At 38.6% G+C, this 7,832-nt stretch overlaps 1 long non-coding RNA gene across 1 annotated transcript; it reads left to right on the forward strand.

Annotated features, from left to right (window-relative positions):
• The first annotated feature begins 1,534 nt into the window (after positions 1-1,534).
• Positions 1,535-7,832, forward strand: LOC137471751 (uncharacterized). The gene is made up of 3 exons (XR_010997817.1): positions 1,535-4,022; positions 4,951-5,048; positions 6,944-7,832. It is a non-coding gene; the product is annotated as an uncharacterized lncRNA (long non-coding RNA).

A 7,832-nucleotide genomic window follows, 5' to 3' on the forward strand; every position in this document is an offset into this window, starting at 1 on the left:
TTGGAAAAAAATATTTGCAGTAATATAGATTGGGAAAATCTTTGAAATAAATATGGAAAATGAGGAGGCTGAGTTTTGGCTTCCAACAAGAGTGCACCCTCCATATGCTTCTTTGGGCCCTTTTCTCAGCAGGAGAGAGACATCCTGAGCCTGGAGCATTTGTTGTCTCTTCACTTATCAGACTAGGAGACTTTCAGGTCTAATTTAATTTGAGAGTGTGCTGATTTCACAGAGGGAGAATTAAATGTCACAGGAATATCAGCCTATGTGCCTGATAAGCTGTTGGTGGGTTTTTTTCTTAGCAATTCCAAGGCATTTTATTCCGGCATGAATTACACTTTCAGAAGGGAAGAAGGAAACCCAGCATTGCATACTGAGGAATATTGTGGCTTCTAACTTAGGTCACAAAACTTGAAAAGACCAAATCCATAGGTGCTTACCCAACCAAAACTTTGACCACAGCATAAAGCTGCTTTTAAAGGAAGAATCAGAAACACATAATCAACAAGGCTGGACAAGACCTTGGAGATCATTAAGTCCAACCTATGACACTAAATAGGAGGCCAGTGTTGTCTTCAGCTGGTGATACCACCTAAAATGATGTGAGTTAAATTTTTTTGTGTTTTTTTTTAAACTGAGTTCAAGGTATATGAGAATAAATCCACCTATAGATGTTGCGGATGAAATCCCTTAAGCTTTGTAGATCCCCTTAAGCCTTGAAGAGCTGAAAGGATCCATCACAGAAATGGTCCATAAAGTCCATACTGTTGTTCTGCTAAAATTGTTCAATCTATATATTCTAAGGTCAATGTATTTCTGCCTCCTGTTGCTCACTGTAGTTATGAAATGCTTTATTTATCTGTGTATTGGATTGGAAAGACAGGTCTGCTAAGTAAGGCAGGAGCCTCCCCTGAAATGGAAAAAAATAACGTAGACCCCCTCCCTCCAAATTGTTATAAATTTGAAATTAGGTGTGGGGGGTTCTCAGGCAAAAATATGGGAGCAGGGATAACAGTTCTTTATTAGGGAAGAAAATAAAAATATAAAATAAACAATGCAGTGAACCAAAACAACACTGACAGAGTCAGAATACAATCTGACACCCTGTTAGTCTAATTGGGAGTTGTGGCTGCAGCCCTCCTGGAATGTCAGGTGCGGTTCTGTTGGAGCAGTGATCCTGTAGAAAAGGGTGTAGTCTTCCTGCAGTGGAAGAGGCAGCTGTTCCTCTGGGAAGTCTAGTGCAGAAAAAGCTCTACTGGTGTTCCAGAAACTCAAGATTATATCCATGTGGGAATGCTTGGCTCCTCCCTCTGGGCGGAGCATCTCACAATGGGATGCTGTAACTTTTATCAGTCATGCAGTGACATTCAATAGGCCATTAACAGCAGATGTCTCCTGGGGTGGGGGGGGGGGGGGGGGATGATTTGTTTGTGGAAGAGATAAAGAAAACTGCCCAATTAACAGAAGACAACTGCCACACCTCTAACAGATGGCAATTGAATACATCTTGCCTTGTAATCTAGGACAATCTGAAAAAAATCAGATACTTTATAACAGCTTACATAAAATTCTGTGAAAGGCAGGCAATGGCTCTTTTCTATTTTTATATTGTGACTGAATAAGCAGAATTTTTGGGAATATGTAGTCCTTGTATATAAAATCGATTATGTCTATGTGGATGTATTAATATTTTGATGACAGTCTGTCATGTAGATCAGAACAAAAATGGTGTTTTGTCCCATATGTGGTAAATGCTGAGATCTAAAGTGAAACATGATTCAGAACAGCAAGTTATGTTTGGTTTAGGACTTTATCCCCCAAAGAGCAGTAGTATTACATTTTATATGAAGAACAAAACATTTTCAAATCCAGGCTTCAAAAGGAAGCATTTCTTTTGGGTACTCTTCATAGAAAAATAAAAATAATAAAAAAATAATAAAAATAATCATGGTGTTTTCCCCATAGCTTGATATTTCTTGGTGAACCCATTAGATCTGATGGCAAAATTACATTACAGAAAATTTTCATTGTTTCAAGTAAGATGGTAAAAATAGGAGGATCCTGGATTCTTGCAAGAGCTCCTTGTACTTTAAGAGGATCTCATGCTGAGCAAAATAAGAAGGCGATTCCTAAAGAAGTCTGCGATGTATTGTGTCAAATTATAAAAATACATGAGTAAAGGAAGTCAGCATTGTTGTTACTGGGTGAAGACTGCAAAACTAAAAGCATCTTCTTTTGGCATTGCAGTTGCCAGAATTTTAGGAAGACAGATCTTTACAGCCCCCATGTTCCAGAGACCCCTGTGTATGAGCATCCTCTTAACTCCAGCTTGTCCCCAGTCCTGCTGCTTTTGGAGCTCAACCAAGAGGATGCGGCTCTCTTTGATCTTGCACAACTCTGTCCTTTGTAACCTTCTTGGAAGCATAGAGAAAATCAATTGAATTATACTTGTTTTGGGGGGATTGGAGAATAATGGAAGCAGCTCTTATGGATGTGGCACACAGACTGCATCCATTCATCCCCGAGGCACGATGAATGCAGGTGCGAATTGATTTTGACTGCACTACCTTGAGAGCCAGGACTTCAGCAGGAACCTAACAAAATAAGACAAATGGCGTTCTATATTGTGTAGAATTATATCCTTTGTTCTTTAAACAGCTTTTATCCTGAATAGCACCCAGGCATGTTACATGATTAGAGAACTCCTTGGGAATCATGGCCATATCTGATGCTCTGAAAGGACTTCAGGGAAACTGCAGTCTGATGCACACAGTTAAATTTGCCTGCTGGAGAGGTTTAGCAATGATTCCAACGAGGAATTTCCAGCCTTCTTAATTTGTTAACTGTGTGGCATAATGTTTCTGTCTTTGTGAGTTATCTTTATTTATTCTTATTAAATCATAATTTAATTTTCATTTGGCTGTACCAGAACACTTTTGCCATCACATACAAAAATAAAACTGACACAAGCATCATATGTAACCACACAGTTGTGCTGAAGGCTAGGAGGAAGTTCATCTGTACAATGATGCTCTGAATTCTCCTGCAATGATCAGTTCCTTCCTAACTTTGTGATAGACTAGTGAGTGTATATTGTAAATATTAGCCTAATTTGACTGAAGTTTTTGGCTGGTTTCCATCAATAATTTTATGGTCTGTAACCTATCTCTTTTTTCTCAGAGTTTTATAAGCATCATATAGGAACACAAATATATATTGAATTGACTTTTTTATTGAGTGCCTACCCCATTTACAAGCATTCATTGTCCGCATTTTACTGAAGTGATTAAAAAACATCTGGGTTAAAATATCCAGAATTCCTCAAACTGTATCATACCAGAAAGGGGGGAGAAAACCCAATCCAGAAAAATATTAATGAGCTCCTAGTGTGATATGGAGTTTATTGGGAAGTACATGTAATTTTTTATTAACTTGTTTCATTAAAGAATGACAAATCAAAACTTCTTTTAAAAGTAAAAATTTATTCATTCATCAATTTATTAATCCATAAATTGTTGAGCTGCAACTTTTAGGTCCTTGAAATGACACTTAGAGCATAACACTAAGTGCTGAAGTCTTTTATAACCACAGGTGATCAAAGCTTAGTGAAAGAGTTTACCCACAATGTGTGTATTCTTTATATATTAAAAAAATATTTTGAGGCAATAGAAAGAAAGAGGAGCTAAGGCCCCAAAGTCCTGTGAGCACTTCCAGCTCCTAGAAACACATGCACATTTTAGAAAAACACAGCCTTTTCCCCCTCCAGCTAAAACTTAATATCCTGATAATCTAGCACTGGACCTCCTAATTTGTTCATTCATAACTACAAGTTAATTGCTATCACAGTACAAATACTAATAAAATTATTCTACTGTAACAATCATGTTATAAATTCCAAGAGAACGAAGCACTTGGAAATCTAGAGCAGTGTATGACCTCACACTAATCAAAATTGCTGTTGAATTTGGTGAGTCTGTGGCATTGTTAATAATAAATGCAAGCGATGGATTCTGCTCTGGCAGGTAATTACACTTGACCACACTGAATTGATTTGCTTTGTGTTCACTTGAGCTGAACAGACATACAAGCAAGTTTATGGCACTCATCCTTGAATAAATGACCTTTTCAGAGATACAGAATTAATTTTCTGAAATGCTTCTGATATTGAAGGAAACTACCCTATTCACATTAGCTTAGGAAATGCAGGATATCTTCCCTTGATTAGAAGGCTCAAGGAATGCATAAATAATATTTAATATATACTATATACTGAATCTTTGAAAATTTGAATGAATCTTGGAGAAAGCCTGTCCTCATAATTCTGATTTGTGAGATACTTCTATTTGTTCTTATCTTTGATATTGAACTGCTCAGTAACTGAATGCTTCCCTCAAGGCTCCTTGATTTGTATCATCTCACAAATATTTTAAAACACAGACTTGTTGCTATGATGTGTCTAAACATCCCTTTTATCACCCTCAGCCTCTGGTTGGGAAGGCAACCTCGCTTTAGTGGAAATCTGTTCAGTTCAATTTCCGCCCAAGTGCAGAGAAAGTTTGCTCTTGGTTTAAAGATGGTCCTTGCAAGATTCAGTCATTTGCCAATCAGTTCAGGTAGCTTAATTGTATTCACCCAGACCATTTCTATGCTCTGTGTTTAGTGAATGCTTTTAAAAGTTATCCTGTAAGGTTCCAGGGCATTAGCTGCTCTAGAGGATGTCTGTCTATCCTCACTGTGCATGCGGTAGATGCTTTGTGCTGTAACATCCCATTAATAACAAATCAATATTTTAAGTCCCATCCTGTTATGGTCTTCAAATTCACTCTGTTTAGATGTAATTTTTTTAATCTTCTCTGGAGCTAAGAGCAAAGGAAGAAACCTTAGCAATTTTGTAAATGGATTTATATCTCGAAGGCTGTGACTTACAGGACACCATATCTTGCCTCTTAGGTTTAATGCTGAAGATATGTATACACAATCTTTGGGATGGAAGTGACAGAGGCAGCAAGGACAGACTGTCACAAAGTCTGCTCCCATCTTCTCAGTGTGTAAGCAGACAGGGAAGGAGACAGTCCCTTTGGACTCTGTAACAGTGCAGCTTTCTGCTGCAAAATGGTTTGCTTTCTGCACAGAAGAAATCAATAGACACTGAGGAAGGAGAGTGGAAAATACTTGGGTACCTTTAGTAGGCAGCAATTCATTCTGCTTGTTTCATCATGGCAATCAAAAGAAAGAGTGTAAATGTTTCTAACTCTTTGTTTTTGGTGCCAGAGCTCTCGGATAGGGGATTATAGTGCCATTGCAAGGAGTATAGCATTGATTTATTGCCTTCCTGTTTTCTTTCTTCCTTCTCCTCACACCACGGTTATGGTCCATGTGGAGTGAGGAAACTCTATGGGCTGATGGAGTAATAATCTGGCACAGCAAGGGCTGCTATGATTTTTCCTCCATTATAAAAAAGAATCGAGGAAAAAAAATAGTGATGCTGGAAAGCATTATTTTTCTCTGGGGAAAGGTAGACCAGGATGTGGGACACAAAGCTTGGAAAAGTGTGAGCAACAGGCACATCTGCTATGCAACATAGCTGTTTTGGGAGAGTGTCACTATTCTGACAAAATCCATCCTATCCTGACCTGGCTGTGTGACTTGAGCTATGTGGTAAAGATCCTCTCTCCTCTCTGACTCCAGAAAAGGTGTTAAAAGATTTACTACCAAAAGGCAGTGCTGTCAGGTGCCCATCCATCACTTCTTTGTTCTTGTTCCCCAACCAGAACAAGTTTTCTCCAGAAGCTGGCAGAAGTGTCAGTAATTTAAATAGATTTTACTGGTGAACCGTGCTCCTGTCAAAGCCTTGCTGCTCAGATCCTCTCCTTAGTCCACAGTGTATCCCTTGGGAAGCCTGGGGTGCCCTTGGAGGTTACTGTGGTGTATCTTTCCTGACATGGAGTGGGCAAAGGGATGTGACCCTACCTTGAACATGGTTTGAATTACAAGCTGGTTTCCTTCTCTGCCACTGTTTGTTTGCAGTGGGGAGATGATAACTTCTTTTTCCCCTTTCTTCAAACACTGTTGGAATTTTTGAGCATGGTTTTGAAAACCCTGATGAAAATATAACTTGTGTTTGTAGTTGCAAACACAATGCATTATTAACAATGTAATATATTGAGTATTCCATATGTCTCCAAGCTTATGTCTTCCTTCAGTTAGTTCTTGATGCTCTAATATATATAATTAATAACCTCTTCTTATATATTGCAGCAACTATCCATTTTAAGGTTATCTGAAATTTTCTCAGGGAAGTAATTCAAATAATGCTGCAAAGAAATCACCTCTCAGCCTGAAAAAATTTTAAATTCATGTTGAATTCAAAGTAACCTTGGTTACGTGATTTAACCCTCCTGGGTTGGGAGGTCTGAAAAATGTTTCAGACAAAAAAGTGAGTAAAGCCTGGATTACCCAAAAGTGCTGCTGTAGCTGTTCATCCTCACAATCCAAAAAAGGCCTTGGGACAATTGTTTTTATCAGCGTTGAGCTTCCAAATTGTGTGAACTAGATAATCATTGGGAGGAAAGTAATTTAGTAGCAATTTCTAGGAAGCTAGTAGTCCCTGCCTCAATGCCCATTTAACTGAGCACACTAGGGAGCCTGAAAATGTAGACAGTAAAATTCTCTTTTCATAATGGATGAATTAATTTAGCCAGCCTAGTTAATTCAAGTGCAAATTATGTGTTGAAAGTGTCCATTATTTATTGCTTCATCTAAGACTGTTTCTCTGTTTCTCTCTTTAATTTCTGAAGTGCAGCAGAGAAGTGCTGAGACACTAAATGCTCTCTCAGACACCAGCCAATTTTAGTACGCTTTCAAATGACATTTGATTTTTATTCTCTGATTTAAATCTAATTTTGGGATTGCTTATTTGTTTTGACTCGTTCATGTTTTTCAGCTGTGGTGCATTTCTACTGCCAAGCGTTTCATTTTAAGCAAGCGGTTGGATACCAGCAGGAGGAATACTTCATCCCAGCTGGATGACCACTGCCAATTGCATCCTCTATTATCCTTAAGGTTATGTTGGAAACCAATGCATGGTCCTGTTCTGTGTATTTGCACATGCATCCACATACACGTGTCCACACACATGTAGTGGCGTATGCAGGAGTCCTCCTAAATATTTTCCTCTGGACACCAGTATTTGGTGTTCCTCCCCCCGCTCCCCCCAGCTAATTTCATAACACAGGAAACTTTTGTGGCTGTATTTTGAGGAAGGACAACCGTCACGTGAGATTTCTTAGCTTCAAAGAAGGATGATATCCTTTCCTGGGGGTCCAGCGACTCATCAGAGGCCCAGCAGTCTTTCAGTGCCACTGGTACAGTGACCTCAGGCACTGTCCATCCCAGACCATCCAGGGTAATAAACATTTTATATGAGAAAAACATAAGAAAATGACAATAGGGACAGAACAAAAGAAAATAATGGGATATATGGAAGTTGCCTTATTGTGGTATTTCTAGGACTTAGTTTATTAGCATTCAATATCTCTCTCTGAGACCATTACACCATAATTACAGAATCATTTAGGTTGGAAAATACCTCTAAGATTATTGTGTCCAACCATAAACCCAGCACTCCCAAACTTACTACAAAACTAACATGTCAGGGCCACATCTACATGTCTGTTAAATACCTCCAAGATGGTGACAGCCTCTTCCCTGGGCAGCCTGTTCCACTACTTGACGATCCTTTCAATGAAGAAATTTTTCCTAACAGCCAATCTAAACATCCTTTGGAACAGTTTGAGGCCATTTCTTATTATTTGGGAGAAAATAATATCTAA

Source organism: Anomalospiza imberbis, chromosome 3 (assembly GCF_031753505.1).
Source record: "Anomalospiza imberbis isolate Cuckoo-Finch-1a 21T00152 chromosome 3, ASM3175350v1, whole genome shotgun sequence".
Classification (NCBI taxonomy): domain Eukaryota; kingdom Metazoa; phylum Chordata; class Aves; order Passeriformes; family Viduidae; genus Anomalospiza; species Anomalospiza imberbis.